The sequence below is a fragment of the Cornus florida genome, unplaced genomic scaffold, assembly GCF_030987335.1.
Source record: "Cornus florida cultivar Cherokee Brave unplaced genomic scaffold, ASM3098733v1 CherokeeBrave_3.0.0_Hap2_Chr09, whole genome shotgun sequence".
NCBI lineage: Eukaryota > Viridiplantae > Streptophyta > Magnoliopsida > Cornales > Cornaceae > Cornus > Cornus florida.
In genome coordinates, this window is record NW_026775579.1 from 788201 (window position 1) to 810780 (window position 22580).

The 22580-nt window shown below is 37.2% G+C and overlaps 1 long non-coding RNA gene across 3 annotated transcripts; it reads right to left on the bottom strand.

Annotated features, from left to right (window-relative positions):
* Positions 1-15306: 15306 nt before the first annotated feature.
* LOC132273411 (uncharacterized) lies at positions 15307-22265 on the bottom strand. 3 transcript variants are annotated; one of them, XR_009470106.1, is made up of 3 exons: positions 21594-22265; positions 18045-18564; positions 15307-16820 (listed from the first exon to the last, which is right to left on the bottom strand). It is a non-coding gene; the product is annotated as an uncharacterized LOC132273411 (long non-coding RNA). The 3 variants fall into 3 exon arrangements; XR_009470107.1 differs by lacking the exon at positions 15307-16820 and having other exon boundaries at positions 16946-18320; positions 18411-18564; XR_009470105.1 differs by lacking the exon at positions 15307-16820 and having other exon boundaries at positions 16946-18564.
* Between the last annotated feature and the right edge of the window lie 315 nt (positions 22266-22580).

Sequence of the window (22580 nt, forward strand, 5' to 3'; positions counted from 1 at the left end):
TGAGGATTTTTTTTATTTGTAAGGTGAGCTCGATGCTCTTTTGAGGATGTATTTTGCAGACTTGCTTAGGTATTGGAGACCTGGATGTGGTCGACTCTTAGGAGAAGTTTAGAGGATCGTTGTTGGATCTGGCTTGTTTGTGGATTTTTCTCATCCTAGTTATGACTAGGCGTAGTCTTGAGGAATCGTAGTTCTAGTGATTGTTTATAGATCGATGGAAATTGAGGAATTTTGATTTAGCTTGGTGATGCCAAGCACAGTTTTGAGAGACTCATTTTGTGACCTTGGTTGTCAGGACTTTGATGTGTGTGCCACTTAGTGGACTTGTGTTTCGAGGATTTAGTTATCCATGATAGAGATGTGATCTGATGTTTGATCACGATGATTAGGCTTATAGTTGACCTGTTTTAAGGAGATATGAGGGACTTTCGATGAAATATCTTGTTGTGAGGTTCGTTCTGATTTCTAGAGGTGTTGAATTGCTTGTTAGGCTTTGAATTTTTGAATTGATGTTGTTAACAGAAGTGTTTTGAGGCATTGGAGTTGTTGGTTTAAGGCCTTAAGCGTAGCGGTGCCTATGACATTATTGTCAAAGTTTTGGAATTAGCTACCCCAACTCTCACAAGATGCCTAGTTTTCGTAGTGCAATTGGTAATGATCTTTTCCGACATTGATGTCAATTGTATCGAGAGGTTTCATGGGTGGACCTAGTGGGGGCAGGTTATGAACTAGTGCCTTATACTGTCATACTAACATACAAGTTGTGTGTTGTGAGCGGTGCTAGTTGCCGTCGATGCTACCTTACTGACGAGTAAGTGTGGGAGGGCGCTAGGTACTGTCATTGCTACCACACATTTGAATACGTCGTGGGCGGGTTCTGGTCGCTATTCGTACTGCCACATTGTCTTTGTTCTGTACCCTGATTTGATACGTAGTTATCTTAGAGTTCTTTTGGTGGTTGTTTTTGGATCGGTATAATGGTTTATCAAGAGGAATGCTTACGGTTGTTGCCTTTCATTCCCTTGTCTAACCTTAGGTTCTGTATGAGACCTTTGACTTGTCATGTGGCCGTGTGGTCACTTTCCTTTTGAAAGGTTGTCCTGTCGTAAGCATGTGGGTGCGAATGACATTGGTTTGTGGGTTCTCCTTCAATTTTGGGATTGCTTTTGTAGCTTATTGTGTGGGATACTCAAAGATGTACTCTGTAGTTACCCTGGTTTTGCTTTTTGCTTTTTTGGGGCAGGATTTCGGGGACGAAATCCCTTTAAGGTGGGAAGGTTGTAATGACCCGATCATTTTCTTTCCATTCCTTTTTCCTCAAATTTTACAGATAAATTTTTTTTCGTTGTCTTTTCTTTTCCGTGTTTGGTTTCTCGTCACTTTGTGTCATCTTGAGTGCTCGGAAATGGTTTCTGAGACTCATTCCTTTGGATTGACATCTTCCTTTTAGGACCGAGTCATTTCCACATTTTCACATTTATGACACTATTCACTTTTCGTCTTTTTCTCGGTTGTCACTTTGTTAGCATAACCTCACTTTTCATATTCGGATTTGATTCCAGTTTTGCATGCATCCACGATATTTAAATCCCATACTATGTGCATTTTTACTTTTGTAGAAAAGCATGTTAGTTGTGTACTTTCTTCCTTAGGGGTGTAGATGCACACTTCTTCGGAATTTCTCTTTCTTTTGGGGTCATTTGTGTAATTATTGTAAATTAATTATTTTTCATCTTAAGGACCATTTTGCAATTTAATTTGGAAGATATTTTTAAAAATGACCTTTTTGCAATTTCCGAAAAGTGTGACAAGTGTCACACTCTCATTGATCCACTTGTTGACATTTGTGTGGAAACACTTTGATGCCTTGGATGATGACTTGTGGAGGGTGGAGATTCACCCACTTGTTGGCCTAGGATAGGTGCACTTATTGGCTTCGATGGTTGACAAGTGTAAGCTTGAGATTAAACCTAGGAAGGAGCATTGGATTTGTGACAAGTGTAGGCTCACAATTTAGTCTTGCAACTATTTTTGGGCTACTTTAGGATTATGGTTTTAAAGAGGGGTTTTTGTGCAATTGACCAAGACTTGTGTGTGTTGACCTTAGTGTAAACCACATAGTGAGTGGAGGATTTCTGTTTCCTCCACTCACATTCTGTCACACTTAATTTCTATATCTTCCCTCTCTTGTAAAGAAAACCCTAACCACCATTAGAGAAGCTTGATGTTTGAGCTTTGACCTTGATTTTGAGGGCCTTCCATTGATTTCCAAGCTTGAACTTGTAAACACTTTTTGTTCCCCACATCCTCCTTTACATAACCCTTGAAGGGTTTGCCATTTTTGTGTCGATTTGCCTTAGATTCAAGAGGAACAATCATCTTGTGAGGTAGGGGATGTTCTAAGTTATGTTTTTGATATTTTATATACTTTATATCTTGATAACAATGAAATGCACGTCTCTAATCTAAATTTTAAGTGAGTAGTTAATAATGTCTTGTATGAAATCAAGCTAGCACATAATTTTTGGAAAGGCCATGACTTGATTCATAACATATATTGACTTGAAATCATTTTGGGTTGTTTTGAAATCTAGAGGAATTTATAAATTAATTTGATTAATTTTTTATTCATGCGTTTCCATGATTTAAATTAGGTTTTAAAGGAATATATGTAATGATCATGATAAGTTCTTCAACATATATTAAATTGAACATATTTGGATGAGAAATGAAATCTAGAGATTTATTTAAATTTTATATAATTAAATTCTATTTAATTACTCCATTAATGTAATTAAGTTTTGACTTGATATTAGTAATTATCATGATTAAATCTTTGTTATGTATTAATTTGAGATCATTTGAACAACTTTTGAAAATTAGAGGTTTAATTAATTTGAATTAATTAAAGTCTACATGATGATGTCTTCCTCATTTTGCACTTTTGATTTGATATATGTAATAAGTATGTTATGTTGTTTAACATATAAAAATTTGAGGTTATTTGATATTGATTTGAAATCTAGATAATTTAATTATTCTTATTTAATCAAATTCTATCGAATGGCTCCATGGACCTAGTTGTGTTTTAGAAGTTGTTTCTATATTCAAATCATGAACTTAGACTTGTTGTACATTTACTTGGTTATGTTTGGAGCATAGGATAACATTGTTGTTATATTTATATTCATGAGAGCATGTTTTCCTTATGGATTATATTGTTGCCTTGTGTAATGACTTGCACACTTTGTTCTTGACATCTTTCATGCCATAGTAGTTGTGAACTTAGAGCATGTATTGTATGGTTTCAAATTTAGTTGTGCGTGGTAGATAGTTAATTATCTTGTATATACATGTTGATATATACATTTTTGTACAACTTGTTGATTTTAGAAACTTGGGGATGTCGTTGTTTGACTACGGCTAAAACATGGTTCTAGCACGGGGGAATGTCCCTCTATAGTCTAGTGCGCACATAGGGCGGTTACCTATGGGCTAGTAACCCTAAAGTAACCACGTTGTCGGTCTGATCCGGTGATAAGCGCCGAATATTACATATTCAAGCGCCCTAAATTGCATTAGTTAAGTCCATTATTTGATTTTATTATGTAGATTATCTTCTTTTGTGCATTTTTGTTTATTTTCAGGTTCATTGGCTTAAAAGAAGCAAGAATGATATTTTGTTGAAATTTTGAATGCAAAGGCACAATGCTGAAGCTTGGCAACAGTGGAACCTGACTTTTGTCACCATTTTCGACCTAGCAAACTCAAGAACTGGACTTCCATCATAGCATGAAAGATTTAGAGCTCTGAATTAGCTTTCTAAATCTTCAAATGGTTTGTCATTCGGAGCTCGGAGCAGAGAGTTATGGCCTTGTTACCAGAGGTGCGCAGAACTGCCTGGCAGCAATGAAATTCTGCCTTGATCTTCATTTTCGACCAACCATCCTTAAGAATTGGATCTCCACCAAAACATGAAGTATTTAAAGCTCTGAATTAGCTCTCCAAATCTTCAAACGGTTCGTCATTCGGAGTTCGGAGCGCAAAGTTATGGCCGTTTTACCAAAGTAGGTCCGGGCGGAGCAAGGCTAGAATGGAGCATTCTGCTCCAATTTCGAGTGCTCGAGCCCTTATTACGAGTGCTCGAAATTGGGGCAGAATTGCATCCGGAAATAGCCCATTTTCAGCCACTTGCATCTTGGGTTCCTCAATTCTAATTTTTCTCTTTAATGGTTGGTTGGAGATGTTGGTTTGTGGGGGTTTTTAGAGCCTTATCTATACAAGAGAAGAGAAGCAAGGCCACACATATCATTAAGCTACATTTTGCAAGATAGAGGGGAGAGAAGAGAGCAAGAAAGGAAGGTGTTCTTGAAGCTTAAAGGAGGGAGCTTGAAAATTGGAGATGGAGTTCAAGCTTCTTCTTCATTCTAAGGCTCCAATGGGTAACTAACTCTTCCTCTAGGGAGGTGATGAAGTCCCTCCCTTGTAAGCATGTCCTAGGGTAGTCTATTTTGGGGGATTGCAATGTATATTTCTAAGGTCTTTTTCATAACTAAGAGCCTTTCATTTGTTGTAATGAATGTTTATATATGTATAGTTGATTTCTTCAAGTTCATTATCTTGATTGTTAGGTGATGTCTTGTATGAATCTTATTGCTTGAGTTTTCATGGTGAGAATGGGAACAAGGTTATGAAATGGTTTCATGGCATGTTGATAGGTGACTTTGATAGACCATTGCTTAGGAAATCCTTTGATGGTGTATGCTTAATCTCTAGCTCCATGTGCTTCATCATTTTGTCAAGAACTTGATAGTCTTTCATTTAAGTAAATGTGTATAAGCTACACCTTAGTTAGGTAGTCTAAGCATGTTTACCCTTTTGATAGATTATACTTGTTTGAGACTTAATGTACTTCTTGATCAATTAATGGCAACCATGTGTTGTTATGTAATTCTTGACCATTATATGTTATTTTTCCCCTTAATTAGTTCTAATCTAGCATGTGTATAGGGATGGAGACGGATTCATCTCCCTAGTCTTCTCTACTTACATTTCACCTCTTTACATTCCTTGCAATCTACTATTTTATGCATCTTAATTTCATAGCTTTAGTGACAAACCAAGCAAACACCCTATTCCCCCTTATCATTCTAAAACGATTCTAGACGCTTAGGTTGCCTTAAACTAGCGCAGTCCCAGTGGTTCGACTTACCCGACCAATAGCCCTATTTTACAATGATTCGTGCTATTGCGAAGGTTGATGTTTAATTGACCAACCGATCAATTTTTGGCGCCGTTGCCGGGGACTGCAAACGATTTAGCGACCAAAGTTCTAGGGTTAATTTTAGTTTGATTGTGAATATTGTGTCTTGTGAATATTCCTTGTGTGTTTTGATCATCTTCGTGTTGTAAGATTCTAGGGACTCGAAGCTCGCCGTGGGATTGCTAGCAAATTGTAAGTCTAGAGGACCCCAGGTAAGTCTCTTGACTTCTAGTTTCGCATTGTGAATATTGTGTATGTGTTTAATTTAGTTGTGAAGCCCTTGTCGAGGCTCTTATCTTGTTTATATTTCGTGTTCAAGCATCGGTCCTTGTCATGGCCATTTATATTTTTGTCTTGATAATTGAGGAGAAAGGGATCATTGCATGTGGATGTTTTGGTGAAGGGTTGCTGTGTAGTTTAATTGTGTTGTATATATTTTGTGTAAATTCACCTTAATGTATCTAATCAAGTGGCTGAATTAGTCCTTAATGGGGAGTAATTTTCCTTCGACTCAATTTTACACACCACATGAGTTTTGTGCCTTTTGCTCTAGTCATCCACATCATACAAGAGAATGTCTTCCAACGAGACAATTCTCGGACTTTTATCTAGAGCAACCAAATGAGAGTTTCTCTGAACCGGGTAGTGATCCATACTTCAATGGTTATGACTCGGGTAGGGGAGATCACCAAAATTTCTTGTGGCATGACATGGAAAATTCAGCCCCACAATCTCATGGGCAACATTTTCAAGCCAATTTTCAACCCAATGATCATTATTTCCAGCCCTCTTCTCCTTTTCCACCGTCTCCATTGGATGAGCTAATTGTTGCTAACAAACAAATGATGGAGTCTATGCACACGCAAATGATGGACTCCAACAATCAACTATTGGCTTCCCTTGCTAGCATGCAATCAACAGTACAGTCTATCAATCAAGTGGTACCATATCACCAGTCCCAAGTTAGTGCAATGATAGATGACCAAATATCTCAAATTCAACAAAGGATTAATGCTAAAAATCATGAAGAGGAGGAAACATTTTCATTTGAATTTATGGCTAATCCAAAAGAAAATTCTATGAATGATGAGATTACTCCTAGTAACTTTCATCATGAGAATGATCAAGTGGTTATTACATGTGAAAATGATGAAATGGTGGTTGAAGATCAAATTGTTGCCCCACATCAAAATGAAGCAATTGTGGCTCAAAATGGGAAAAATAATGATGTAGAGATTGTCTACCCTACTCCAAAACAGCCCCTACATAATCCTTTGCTTGATGCACCTCCTTTAATGGAGGATCCTCTAAAAGCTTGTTTAGCTCATTTCAATTATGAGGATTTTGATGTTGACAATTCTATTTTGGAGGTAAATTCTTTGTTTGATATTCCTCCACCTATTCTCTTTCTTCCTTGGGCAACATCAAATGTATCCCTCTCTTGGGAACTTGCACTTCCTCTCATTCCTTCTCCTGAGTTATCTCAAGCTATTGAGCCCGAACCGCCGGATAAGTGTGAGGAGGATGTTGAAAGTCTGAAGGATAACTTGTTGAGCATTCCCGTGCTCAATATGACCCTTCATAAGTCGTTGCTTGGTGCACCTTCACCTAATCCATCTTCCCATAATCCAAATAAGCCCCATAATCCAAAGTTCTTCATTGAGGATGAAGAATGGGTTGAGGTCTTTCCGCTACCTCTTTTCCACTTTTGTCTTCAAGCTCTTCCTCCTTCGCTTTTAAAAGAATTATCCTATTTGGGGAAGCTTGAATCTCTTGAGAGACATGGTATAGGGTAAAGAGAACTAACCTGATCTCGGTGTGTCTAGCTATCGAGATTTTTGAGGATTAGTACTTGCTCTAACTTCGTCTAGCTATCGACATTAAATTTAGCAAAGCAAGGGAATAAATTCTTTCGATGTTCCAAGCTTCCCTACCTTCTTAAATTGCTCGTGCCTTGAAATTTTCTGGGAAATGGTTTCGATAAGCCAAAAATTTGATTTTTCTGAAATGGTCTTCAGTTGTGTTTCGCAATTTTAGACTGGCCTCTTAGACCTTCTCAGCTCTAATTTTCATTCCCGGAAATTTCCATCGCTTTCGAGCAATTTCATAGGATCTTTGGCATGCAACTCATGTGCAATCTCTCATTTTTAATGCATTGTTGAAATGTTCTTAATCTCATCCATGCATTGAAGAGATGTTCCAAAGCTTGAAAATTTTCTCAAAATCATCCATGCATTGTGTGAGGTTACAAAAGTTGGGAAATCTTTTTGAAATCATCCATGCACTCATTGAAGAAAAAAAAAAAATTTGCACAGTTTGAAAATTTTTCTAAATTTTCCATGCATTGCAATGAAGTGTAGAGTTTGACAATTTTCTCTCCTTGCATTAGAATGGATTGAAGTTCAAAAGTTTAAAAATTGTCCATGCATTAGAAAGAAGTTGAAAAGTTTTCAAAATTTTCCATCCATGCGTTACATTGGAATGAATTTGCAAAGTGTTAAAAAATTTTCTGAAATTTAATTCATGCATTGTGTGATGTTGCAAAGGTTTAAAAAATTTCCTACATTCATCCATGCATTGGAAATGTGTTGCATTTTGAAAATTTTGCCAATTTGATTCATGCATTAGCAAGATGTTGCAAAGTTTGACACATTTGTTTCAGCAGTTGCATCCATTCAAAATGCTCACTAGGCCAAGATTCTAGTGCTCGAATGATCTAACCATAATTCCATGAGCTACTACCCATTTTGGAGCACCCTATTTGGATTGCTCCAAATGTCTTCACCATCAATCCCAAGCTCACTGCCCATTTTTGGAGCACTCTAGCTTCCATTTGGATTGCTCCAAATTACCACACCAACTTCCCGAAGTCACTGCCTTCATTTCGAGCAATCTAGCTTCCATTTTAGAGTGCTCCAATTGTGAACCAATCTTGCATGCACCACTGCCCAATTTTAGAGCACTCTAAATTCCTTTTGGATTGCTCCAAATTTTCAGCCCAACTTCCGCAGCTACTGCCTCAGAATCGAGCACTTGAAGGCCAAGCTTCGAGTACTCGAAGCTTCACCAATTCCATAGCATGCCTCTGCCAAAATCTCGAGCACCCCAAGCTTTTATTTGGAGTGCTCGAGCTTGCTCACCCAAGCAACCCACCAACTCAATCAACCAACCTGCTAAAAACAACCCAAGTAAACCACAACCCCTCCACCTCTCGGCCACTTTCCCACCATGGACAATCAACCCAACACACCACCTTCCTTTTCTCTCCTCTCAACCCCAACACATCCTTCTCCAACACAACCACCCAACCTTCTAACACCAACCTACACAACCCCTCTCAGCAAACCCACTTCCCTCTCATGCATAAACCAACCAAACCACCCCTCACCCGAACCACCACCTCACAAACCATGCTCGAACTCAACCAGCCACCACCCTCTCACCCTCGGCCCCCAACTCTCTGCATCTCACAACCCACTCCATGCCAACCCCCCCTCTCACCCCACTGCCCCATTTTAGAGCACTCGAAGACACACTTCGAGTGCTCGCAATCACCCACTCCTCACACAACAAACCAACCGAGCCCACTGCCCCATTTTAGAGCACTCGAAGACACACTTCGAGTGCTCGAACCAAGCCACCTCTCTTTTAAAACCAACCCACCTCACTCTTCTTTCCCTCTCTCGGCATTCTCTCCATCCTCCACCATCCTCAACCCCAAACCAACCACCCTCCACCCTCGGCACCAATCAACCCACCACCTCCTGCATGCACCTCCATCCTCCTTCCTAATTCCATCTTTCCCTTCTCTCCATTCTTCTCTCAAGGTATGCTTTCTCATCCTTTTTATTTTATTCTTTTTGTTCTGTTGTTGTTATCCTTTTGAGGAGTATAGGCATGGAAATTGTGGAGTTTGGGTGTGATTGTTGTTATGCTCTATGCTAGAGAGCATTTTGTCTAAAAAAATTTTTGGGTTTTCATCACTCTAATCAACCTTTGGCCCTCTTCCTTTTTGTCATGCACACTACCTGTTCGACACAATGCCTGAACCCGCTTCATCTCTCTAAATGGCCCCATTCTTGGCATTGTTTTGTTATCCATTGTAACCTTATAACTAATGTGTGCTAATTTATGTTTTGTTTGGATTTTTACTAGACTTCATGTTTGTGTTATTTATTCTCTTTTAGTTTTTCATTCCAAAACCTATGCTTTTACCTGTGTATATTAGTACTGTTTTGGCAGGTCTTCGGGTCCAAGTTTGGGGGACGCGTTTGCGCATTTACATCGATGGATATTTTTGCGTCGTCACTCCACTTGGTATTATTGTTCTTTTACCTTCTTTGCTCTTATTTTGTTTCATTTGTCTTCACACATTGAGGACAATGTGACATTCAAGTTTGGGGGTGCAATAGGACATTTTTGGTTTCATATTTTTTGCTAAGCAATGATAGTATAACTTGACACTTGTCGGAGATGAAACATATGTTTAATACCTTGTGTATAGAAGTAATTGAAATTTTTGAAAATAAAGAAAAATTTGAGTTGAAATGATCATGTAGATTCAAATTAGTCTGTATAAATGTCTCAATTAAATTCTCGCTGGATTTGACACTCTTTTAAGCTTCACAATGCACAGATGCACATTGGAAACTTAACTGTGAGGCATGCAACTTAATCGACCTTGACCTTGGCCTAGTTAATCTGATTTGATGAACCTAATAGATGAATATCTTTGGCATGATTTAAGTTGTCTAAAAAAAAAACTGAGAAAGAAAGAAAAAAAATGACCAGTTGACGTTCGTAACCTTTCCAACTCGAGCTATTAAGCCCTAGGAGTGTCTCTACACTTAACACCCTAAAGCCGTCTGGTTTGGGAGTTGTTGGCCTAACGCTTGCTACAAGGGTTGGCTAGAAAGCTTAAAGGACTTAAATATTGCACGGTCATTCAAAAAAAAAACTTGTAATAAGCATGGTTCGCTGGAGTTCGTAGCCTTTCCAACTTGAGCTATTAAGCCCTTTGGAGTGTCTCTTCACTTAACACCCTAAAGCCATCTGGTTTGGGAGCTGTTGGCCTAACGCTTGCTACATAGGTTGGTTAGAAAGCTTAAAGGATTTCAGCATTGCACAACCATTCTATGTTTCACTTCTGAGTTACAATAAATTGTCAGCTTTGTTCTGTAATAAATTCATGCCTTAGGGACTTCATTTAAAAGGGAATTCAATGATTTGAAAACTTGTGCCTTGGAATTGGAAAAGAAAGTAAAAGCCGCATGTTGAGAATCCAATCCACTTTCACTGAAGTTAGAGTTGATTTCCATTTAAGAGATGACAATTGAGTTATTTATATGGACTATGATGTTGATACATGCATGTTGAAATGTGTTTAGTATCAATGCTTCATATATGCAAGGTACTCTTCCCAATGACCCCATCTCCAGCTCTTTTTCTGTTTCAAGTTATTTTTGAGCTATGTATCTATCTCATTTTACCATGGATGATATTTTTGTAGTAGCATGCCCATGGTTGTCTTTTCATTAAGTTTTTCATTGTAGTTTTACTAAGGGACTAGCAAAATGTAAGTTTAGGGGTGTGATAACGCCGAATATTGCATATTTAAGCGCCCTAAATTGCATTAGTTAAGTCCATTATTTGATTTGATTATGTAGATTATCTTCTTTTGTGCATTTTTGTTTATTTTCAGGTTTATTGGCTTAAAAGAAGCAAGAATGATGTTTTGTTGAAATTTTGAATGCAAAGCACAATGCTGAAGTTTGGCAGTAGTGGAACCTGACTTTTGTCGCCATTTTCGACCTAGAAAACTCAAGAACTGGACTTCCATCATAGCATGAAAGATTTAGAGCTCTGAATTAGCTTTCTAAATCTTCAAACGGTTTGTCATTCGGAGCTCGGAGCAGAGAGTTATGGCCTTGTTACCAGAGGTGCGCAGAACTGCCTGGCAGCAATGAAATTCTGCCTTGATCTTCATTTTCGACCAACCATCCTTGAGAATTGGATCTCCACCAAAACATGAAGTATTTAAAGCTCTGAATTAGCTCTCCAAATCTTCAAACGGTTCGTCATTCGGAGTTCGGAGCGCAAAGTTATGGCCGTTTTACCAAAGTAGGTCCGGCCGAAGCAAGGCAAGAATGGAGCATTCTGCTCCAATTTCGAGTGCTCGAGCCCTTATTGCGAGTGCTCGAAATTGGGGCAGAATTGCATCCAGAAATGGCCCATTTTCAGCCACTTGCATCTTGGGTTCCTCAATTCTAATTTTCCTCTTTAATGGTTGGTTGGAGATGTTGGTTGGTGGGGGTTTTTAGAGCCTTATCTATACAAGAGAAGAGAAGCAAGGCCACACATATCATTAAGCTACATTTTGCAAGATAGAGGGGAGAGAAGAGAGCAAGAAAGGAAGGTGTTCTTGAAGTTTAAAGGAGGGAGCTCGAAAATTGGAGATGGAGTTCAAGCTTCTTCTTCATTCTAAGGCTCCAATGGGTAACTAACTCTTCCTCTAGGGAGGTGATGAAGTCCCTCCCTTGTAAGCATGTCCTAGGGTAGTCTATTTTGGGGGATTGCAATGTATATTTCTATGGTCTTTTTCATAACTAAGAGCCTTTCATTTGTTGTAATGAATGTTTATATATGTATGGTTGATTTCTTCAAGTTTATTATCTTGATTGTTAGGTGATGTCTTGTATGAATCTTATTGCTTGAGTTTTCATGGTGAGAATGGGAACAAGGTTATGAAATGGTTTCATGGCATGTTGATAGGTGACTTTGATAGACCATTGCTTAGGAAATCCTTTGATGGTGTATGCTTAATCTCTAGCTCCATGTGCTTCATCATTTTGTCAAGAACTTGATAGTCTTTCATTTAAGTAAATGTGTATAAGCTACACCTTAGTTAGGTAGTCTAAGCATGTTTACCCTTTTGATAGATTATACTTGTTTGAGACTTAATGTACTTCTTGATCAATTACATGGCAACCATGTGTTGTTATGTAATTCTTGACCATTATATGTTATTTTTCCCCTTAATTAGTTCTAATCTAGCATGTGTATAGGGATGGAGACGGATTCATCTCCCTAGTCTTCTCTACTTGCATTTCACCTCTTTACATTCCTTGCAATCTATTATTTTATGCAGCTTAATTTCATAGCTTTAGTGACAAACCAAGCAAACACCCTATTCCCCCTTATCATTCTAAAACGATTCTAGATGCTTAGGTTGCCTTAAACTAGCGCAGTCCCAGTGGTTCGACTTACCCAACCAATAGCCCAATTTTACAATGATTCGTGCTATTGCGAAGGTTGATGTTTAATTGACCAACCGATCATCCGGCGTGATGTCCGAGTATCTACCTTGTTTAATTTCGCATTTCAATTCCAAGTTAATAACTAGATAATGTTGTAACTTGTTGTTCCTTATTTGATTTTCCATTTTAAGTTTCAAGATGTTAACTTTGAGAATTTGTGCTTTATGTGTTATATTGGAAGTTCCAATGTCGGTTAAATTGCATCGATATGGTGAATTGTGTTTCAAATGTTCAAGTGTAGCTTAGGAATGATCATAAAGATTCATTTGGAATATAGACATTAGGTGGCATGATCCACTTAAGTTGTTTTCGTGTTTTAAATTTCAAGTTGAGGACTTTGAGAATCTATATCTTTTTGCCTTATTTAACATGTTTCTTATATCATTTGGAATTGCATACATGATGTGATTTATGCTATAAATGTTCTAAGGTAGCTTAGGATACTCCCTAAGTCTAAACTTTGACATAGACGTTAGGTGGCATGACCCTTTTGAATTATTTCATGTTAACGTAAAAATCTGTAAGAAATCGAGTCGATGTATGCTCATTTCATACGAGTAAATTTGTTTACTCACCCCGAAGTTACTGTGGGTTCTATTCAGGTACGAAGGCTTGGTTCGTGATGTTCATCGTTTGCTTGGATGATTGTAGACTTGAAGGTTTTAATTCTTATAAAGATTGGCATGAAATGTCATTTTGTAGCATTATATGTCAAAACTTGTATTTGTTGTCTAAACTATGTAATGTGCACTTAAGTGCACCTTTTGACACTCTTTGTATGTATATATAATGAGGCCAGGAGTCAAAGACACTTATATGACATGTATGTTGCTTTAACTTCATAGTTTGTTTATGGAATACATGGAATTTCAAGGATTAAACACCATTTGTAAATGACATGCCATGAGGCCTTAAGGCCATCTTTTGCTTATTTTCCTTGATTGATTAGATTGTACCCTTAAGTATGTTCCACACACTTGCAAATAATTGGTTAAGCTACCGAGGTTCTTGAGACTTGTTTTCCAAATCCTGTTTCTGCATTTTCGGGTTCAAAAATCCTCGCTGGGGTAGCAACTGGCGGGCCCCTACAGGTTTTCGGCGGGGCCCAGCAAAAATATCCAGCCCACTGCGGGATTTGGCAGGCGCCCGCAGGATTTGTGCATGGTTTTGGCGGGCGCTCGCCATTGCAGGTCTTGCTCTGAACATCTTCCTTCAGAGGGCCATATCTCACTCGTTTGAACTCCGAATTGGTCCGTTCTTAAGTCTAAACTGACCACGTTGAAATAAGTTTTCTAGTAGTACCAATTAGTGCTTCATATTCCATTTGTAACTCAAGTTATTCAAGTTTTACTGAGGTAGTGTTAGGATTTGGTTTTCTTTCCTTAACTTCAAGACTTGATATCTTTTCATTCCGAACTCCGAATCAGGCGATTCTTGAGTCTAACTTCATTAATTTTTCGTTGTCTTTCCAATGGTTTGCTTGGTAGCATCCATTTCTCTATGAAATGACCACTTTTCCCCTAGGTTCATTCTTGTCTTTTTTTTAGACTGTCGTTCCGCATTTGCATTCTTTGGGTTTTGTGATCTCATTGAGGATCACATTGGTGTCCTAAAGACATGTTGAATCTCTAGAGACCATTTTTTATCTTTTGCTTCCGCATTCTGTTTTTGTCAACGGGTCTACGTTCGGTTCATCACAACACGCACTGGCCTAAAAACCAGGGCCGTCACAGTTACTTTGGTTTATAAAAATTCAACTCTCTATTGAGGTAGGGGGTGTTCTAAGTTATATTTTCAATGCTTTATATGCTTTATATCTTGATACAAATGGAATACATGTCTCTAATCTAAATTTTAAGTGAGTAGTTAATAGTGTCTTACATGAAATTAAGTTAGGACATGATTCTTGGAAAGGTCATGACTTGATTCATAACATTTATTAACTTGAGATCATTTTGGGTTATTTTGAAATCTAGAGGAATTTATAAATTAATTTAATTAATTTTTATTCATATGTTTCCATGATTTAAATTAGGTTTTGAAGGAATATATGTAATGATCATGATAAGTTCTTCAATATATATTAAATTGAGCATGTTTGGATGAGAAATGAAATCTAGAAAAATTAGTTGTTTTATCAAATTAATTTCTATCCTTGTTATATTAATGATTTGAGTGTGAATTTCATATTGATTACATGTTTAAGTCTTGATTTTAAACTTGTATAATACTTGTGAGATTATGTTTTTATTATTGAATAATATTGTTATAAAGTGTGACAAGTTGCATAATGATTATTCAACAATTTTCATGCCATTATAGTTGTGAACTAGAGCATGTATTGTGTTTCCAAAATTGGTTTGTGCATGGTATATGGTATTACATTGTGTATATATGATTATGCTAATATATATACGTTGTTGCACAAATTGTTGATTTTGGAAACTTGGGATGTCGTTATGACTAAGGTTAGGGCATGGTTCTAGTATGGAGGATTGTCCCTTTAAAAGTCTAGTGCACACATAGGGAGGTTATCCGTGGGCTAGTAACCCTAAAGTAACTATGTTGCCGGTCTGATCCGGCATGATGTCCAAGTATTCACTTTGGTTTGATTTCGCACTTTAAATTCCAAGTTGATAACTTTGTGAGTTGCATCTTATTACATTGTGTTGGGAGTTCTAATGTCGGTTAAACATTATGAACTGATTTACATCAAATTGCAAGTTGTATAAAATTAAGTTTTGCATGCTCATTCCTTACAAGTAAACTTATTTACTCACCCCAAACTTACCAGGTGTTTTTCAGGTAAAGAAACGGTATTGTGGGATGCACAGCACCCCTAGGCTTGCTTGACTACTTGGAACATTTTTATTGTATTAGAATATGCACTTGTTAGCATATCATGCTTCCTTTTTGGTTTCATGGATGAAACTTATATTTATTGGTCAAACTATATAATGTGCACTTAAGTGCATCTTTTGTTACTCATAGAATGTGTTTGTAATAAGGCCAAGGGCCAAAAACACTTATGTGATATGTATGCTAATTTTAACTTCATTGTTGCCTATGTAAGATATGTGATTTAATGCATTGAAGGGTCATATTTTGTAAATAACATGCGATGAGGCCGTAGGCCATTGTAACGCATCTACTTTATCGTATTACGCATGCGTACATGTTCACTTTGGCATATAATACCATTGTTGATGAAATGAACACTTAAAGTTGCATTTTTTTGAAACTTTACCCTTTTCTGATCAAGGGACATTTTGGGTATTTCACAATGTGTTTTTTTTTTTTCATTTTTGTTCGCGTTGCTAGGTAGAAAACTCAATTTTGGGGGGTGGGGGGGTTCTTCTTTGTGTTTTTCCAAAAAATGTCATCTTCACCCTGAAAAACCCATTTTTTTCTGAAAAATCCTACTGCCAGGTTTTTGTTGATTTTTAGTGTACGGGTGGTGGATTCTCATAACCGGTTACGAGAGCTTGGGTAAAATGTGGTCATCTCTGTTTTTGCCTCCTAACCGGTTAGATGATCTTGGATTGATAATTTTGACCTTTTTCCCCTTTTTTCTTCTGTTAACCATATCTTCTTCGTCCGGACTTCGAATCAAGTGATTCTTAGGTCTGAGTTTATTAATTTTTCATTGTCTTTCTAATGGTGTGCTCAGTAATATCCACTTTCATTTTTAAAATGACCATTTTGCCCCTAGGTTCATTCTTGTCCATTTTTGAAACGTCGCTTCCGCATTTGTTTTCTTTGGGTTCCGTGACCTCATTGAGGATCACATTGGTATCCTAGAGACGTGTTATATCTCTAGAGACCATTGTTTTATCTTTTGTTTCTGCATTCTAGATTCGTTATCGGATCTACGTTCGGTTCATCATAGGACGTACAGGCCTAAAAACCAACGCCGTCACAAATTTTTAAAAAAATTTACTCCTTAATGACATCCACAAGGCATACAAGGAGTATTGAAATCTCATGTCAAGCAATTTTTAAATTCTAAGTAATATCAAAAGATCAAAATCATTGCTAAACTCTTAAATCATATCACATGCATAAAAGATAAAGTGCAACGTGCTAAAACATCCCTAAACTTAATCTGTGCATTGTTCGCAATGTACAAAGATAGCAATAGATAATGGAAAGAGTATACCAAATGGGCGAAGCAAATAGAACCCGGCAATGGAAACTTAGCATTGGAAGGTGTACCCCAAACTTAGATTCCAAAAACGTATCTGAAAATAGTCACACTAGCAACTATCAAAACAAATGCATCAATAATAGAAATGAGAGATAAAGTAGAAAACTAGGAACAATGGGCATAATCAACAATGCATATAGCAATATCAAGCTCAGTATATCCAAAACAAATATCCATAAATGAAAATAAATCCAAAACCAATATCCAAAACAATGATCCAAAAATAATATCCAAAATAGGATCCCAAAATTATACAGAGTATATCAAAGCAATGTAAATATCCCCAAAGATAGCAATGTATCAAAATAGTATCAAGTAATGTCAAGAGTAGGTAATGGATAAGATAGAAAGAGAGATAGAGAGATGAGATAAGATGCAATCATGGAACAACGTCCGGCTCAAGCAGGTTAATGATGTATTGAAACATCTCAGTGGACTCCCTCCTAAAACTGGTCATGTCTGTTCTGAGCTAACCAGCATCAGTCCTAAGCTGTGTAACATCCCTCCTAGAATCTATGATAGCGCGCTCAATGTCAGTAACTCTCTGAACTATACGATCGTTAAGTGATCTGAACTCATACTAAAGCTGAGTGAAATTGCCACGGAGACTGGACTATGAGCTAACATGGTGGGATAAGGGGCCTGTCGGAGCTAGTGGAGGCGGAGATGGAACTAACAAAGTATCTGTCTAGAATTGGGATGAGTTAGGATACTTGGAGGAACCGAATCTAGGACAAGGTCTCTACGTGGGCCTGAAGGATGTAGGTGATCTGTCCAGAGATCCCTTATATGAATCAGTGTGGGGCCTCTTCAATGCCTTCCTGAGACCTGTGTGGCATGCATTGTAGCTCTTTTTCCACCGCTTCGTGTTATACTCCCTCTTTTTCTTCTTGGTGGTCGGCTCTACCACCTCTTCTGGGTCTAATGGGAAGTCCTGGTCTACTAAAATCTGCATGATCAAGTGGCCAAAAGGTAATGGCTAAGACACAACTCTCTCAATTCATCTGAACACTAAATTATCCCAATACTTGCGAATAATCTCCCAGATAAGGCCCAGAATAAAAACCCAGCATCCCTGATGGAAACTGTATAAAGCCTTCAAGACCCCCTCTCGCCTCTGAGCATTATGCCCAGATGGGAAGCCATTGCGGTGCTGCACTATGTCAATGAACCATATCCTGGAGGGAATGTGAACTCTGTTGGCATAATTATGGCTCAAAAATGCAATGTGAGGAGAGAGTGCGACAGCCATGTTTACCTCTATCAGATACTCTGGAATGATGGGGTATAATGGCTGTTCGATCTTAGGGACCAAGAAAGATATATGGGGATATCTGCAAGCTACCTCGATGTAAGCAATAGAAATGACGATATCTCGTCCATCCACAGTTGTGTGAAATATATGCTAGTACTCCTCATCCCGCTGGAGGTGCTAGAAGAATAAAACAATCAATCAAAGGTAGACCATACCACTGCTTGACGTTAGAATAGGATCAATGCCACGCCAGCGAAACTCGTCATAAGCCCATTTGGTCTGCTCAGACCGGGTAAATAAATTAGTGTCAAAGTTGTACTTTAGCTCCAACTCTCTATTTGTAAAGTAAGGTTCCAGGACTACTCTTACTATAGGGATCTATGCATGCATCCATAAAAGATGGCCCAGAAGAAGATGCAGTGGCCTTGGCCTCTGAAGAAGAAGAAGATTCCTCCTGTGGAGTAGGAGGTGGCTCTTGGGGACTGGTAGCTCTCTTTTTGGCAATTGACTTCTTCCGCTGCATCTAAAAAGACAAAGTATAGAAATCAGTACACAGGTAAAGAAATGAGGTAAGTATCTGAAAAGAAAACACAAAGCATGCCTGAATCAAGTATAAACAGAGAATAGATAGAGATGAACATGCATGTGCAAGAAATTATTGAGGAAGCTTCAAGAATAACATTCAAACCATTTATTAACATTTCAGAACTTGAACATGCTTCAACAAATAGAGAATGAATCATGGCATAATAAACAATCTCAACTCATGCAAAACAGTGCAACGGTAGCAAAAAGGGCAAAAAAATCACTTTTGGAAAACATATATGCAAGCATGTGACCAAAATGACAAGTATATGATGTGATGTGCATAGAACATGCAACGTGCATTCACAAACCTAAAACTCACAAAAATTTTGCAATTTAAATAAAGTAGACCCTAGGATGACATCGTATCAATTCCTAAGTAAGAATGTCTACAAATTCAACATTTAAGACCAATTGAGCATGTAAGGTGACATGGAGGAAACAATCATGGAAAATGTCTACCTAGAACTCAAGAAGCATGTAAATCATGAAATAAAGACTAAGTGGAATGCACGGTTGCAAAACACTTCAGTACTAGGCATGTTATGACACACAACTACAAAGATGAATTCTAAACATGGTATGCAACCTATATAGCATTTTTAGGAATGATGCACAAATCAAATCCAAACTCCATTTACAAATATATCCCATCCTCCATTTCACAAAATCAACAACCTATGGTCACTCGTGGCTCATGACTCCCTCTAAGCAATATAGAAGCAAGAAATGATCGCTGATGGCTCGCGACCCCCTTTCTAAGCATAAATGAAGCAAAGAGATGGTAAAGAATGAGAAGGACTAGAAAGTTACCCCTTTGGATCAAAAGTAATGACCAGCTAAGAACCACGGTTATAAGCACTTGCACGCTTTGCAAGAATGGATCACAATTGAATATAATCAAGTAAAATGGCATGCCAACATCAACTTCCCTAAACTTATCCATAAAAAGCAATTTTGGACCAAGTTTAAATTCAGTAGAGCTCAAAGCAACTTTCCAAGAAATCAATGATAGCATTTTCCCAAACTTATTTCAAATGACATTTCAAAATTCAATTAAAGTTCACAAGTGTGCCAAAGAGTGACAAGATATCATAGACATGCATTATGAACTCGAACATTCACTTCCCCCCAAACTTATTCAAAGATCAAGAATTCGTGATATATGTATATATATATATATATATATATATATATATATATATATATATTTTGATAAGTTCAAGAATTCATGATATTGTAACAAGAATTTATTCAAACATGCTTGAAAATCAACAATGTGACAAAGGAGTGTGCAATTTTGTGAAAAAGTATGGAGAAACAAGAAACTTGCAATTTATTTTAGGAGCATAACACTTATTCCAAGAAAAATCACATTTAGGCAAATTCAAGCTTATTATGCAATATCGGAACATTTGACTTCAAAAGGAGAGTTTAAGATGGCAATTCAACACATTTTTCAAGAAAAATTCAAGTTCATGACAACTTAATTCAAAAGATATCACACCAAAGCCCTAGCATGGCAAGAATCAAGAATTGGTCAAAACAAACTCAATGGCATTTAAAACATGGATTTGGATGGAAAAGAAAGCATTAGTTCAACTCATTTAAGGACAATTTGGACAACTTAGGAAATTTTTAGTACCTTTGGTTAAACTTTGGGGTTCAAACATTCAAATGCATTGTATATAGGCATTATGACAAGAATCATGCATTGAACATTCATTAATTGAAGGAATTGAACAACTCGACTTCACATTTCAAATTCAAAGTTCAAAAACCCATTTTCAACTTTTAGAAACCAACAAGCTATTTGTAAATGAAATTTCCAATTTTCAAAAATCATTTTTCCAAATTAAGCACCTTAACCACGAACAAGAATCAATTTAAGTTCTAAAACTTGCAAAAAGTTCCATTTAAAACACTTTCATGCATTTAGACTTGACTTTTCAATTTCAAGATTCAAAAACTCAAGTATCAACTTCAAAGCACAATATTCAAGCATTTACTTAGAACATACATCCATGCAATCCTAAACTTAGGACAAGCAAATGAAACTAAGATGGAGACATGCTCACAACTTGTTAATTTCAAAATAAATACACATCAAGCAATTTGTCAAGAATTTTTCAAGTTTAAAGTTCAACATTTTTCTTTTCTAAACAATTTCATTCAATTCAATCACAACTTTTCAAATCCAATTTCCATTTTGTACAATCATTCTTCACATGTGAATTTTAAATAACATTATAAATTCACTTCTTTTCTACAAAATCCAATTTAAAAATTGAAAATTAAAACACAAGGTTCACATCTTTTTCACAATTCCAATTCCAATTTCAATACTTTCAAGTCCACTTTCCAATTTTCATTTTTCAACTCAACAATTAACAATCAATTTCTTTCCAATTTCCATTTTTCAATTTAACCCACAAAATAACCAAGTTCCATGTAGAGATTTAAAAACAAAGCACAAGTTTACTTTCCAAAAAGTTCAGCATTATTTCCTCTCAAAAGGTATACATGCATCAAAGTGGATTATAGATTCTTCAAATAAAGCAAACAAAACATGCATATATACTCATTCAACCGCACCATCCAATCAATCAAAAACTGTTCAACAATTTCCCATTCTCCATTCAAGAACAAACCAACAATAGTTAACCAATTTTAAGCCCATTGTCCTTCAACAATACAACAACAAAACTGTCCCAACTACATTCACATATGCCCATACTCCTCAACACAAGGGTCATAGCCCATTCACAGTCCATAAGTATCAACCAAGTCCCAAAGTTTAATTTCAATTTCAGTCCAAGGTTTCAAGTCCTCTCTTTCAAATTTTCAAATTTCTTTTTGATTTTTCAGTTCTAATTATAGAAGCATAAATACAAAACTAAAGTAAAAATGAAAGATGAAAAACAAAAATTAATAACAAAATAAAACAAATCTAAGATTTGGACTTACCCGAGGGAAAAGATGAGAAAATCAGAGAGAAGATGAAGAGATACTGCTGGAATGTCGCCGGAAGTTGCAGAGGCACCGACGAATTCTCCTTGGCCTATATCAGCCAGAGAATGAGAGCAAGAGAACTCCGATGAGAGAAAAATAGACCCGCAAGGAAAGAATGCTCGGTCGTAGGCCAAGAACTTCGCCGAAATAAATGGAGGAGCCGCGGCCGAAATAGATGGAGTCGACGGTGCTCGATGGCAGAAGATGATGGCGGTGGGATGGTTGGGTTCGCCGGAATGAGAGATGATGGTGGGGTAGGTGGTTGAGATAAGAGGAAGGTGGATGGTGGTGGGGTTTAGTGATGGAGAAGAAAGGGAGAAATGGAGGCTTCGGGGAGAAAGAAAATGAGGGAGAGAGGAAGAGAGGGAGAGGGAGAGACAGAGACAGAGAGAGAGAGAGAGAGAGAGAAAGTAAAACAAAAGAAAAAGGAAGGAAAATAAGAGAGAGGAGAGAGAAAGAAGTATTAAAATAATAGGGTTTTTGGGATGCGAACGGCCAAAGCAGAATTTTAAAATTCGAACCGTCCATCTTCGGTTGATCGAAAAGTTTCAAATGAGAGTTGAAACATTTTTGAAGCTTTGGATTGATCGATCGAAATCGATCAGGATTAATCTCAAAGGGAGATACCGAGAGATGATTTCTTTGTAAAATGGGGTTCTGCAGACTTAGATCGATGAAAAGGTCTTTCGATCGATCGAAAATGACACAAAATGCACAGAAAATGCTCAAAATTGCCCGAAAACCACATAAAACACCTTGAACATATCTAGATAATGCAAAAGAAATGAAAAATGAAAGAAATGAAGGAGGAATATGGTTTGAAAATCCTACGAATGCTAATGTTTAACGTCTCTAACAAGACGTTGGGCTTTTTAGCCAAGATCAAAAATTTTATTAGACATCATCATTCTAGTGAGTCTCTTGAAGCACAGTTGAATATGT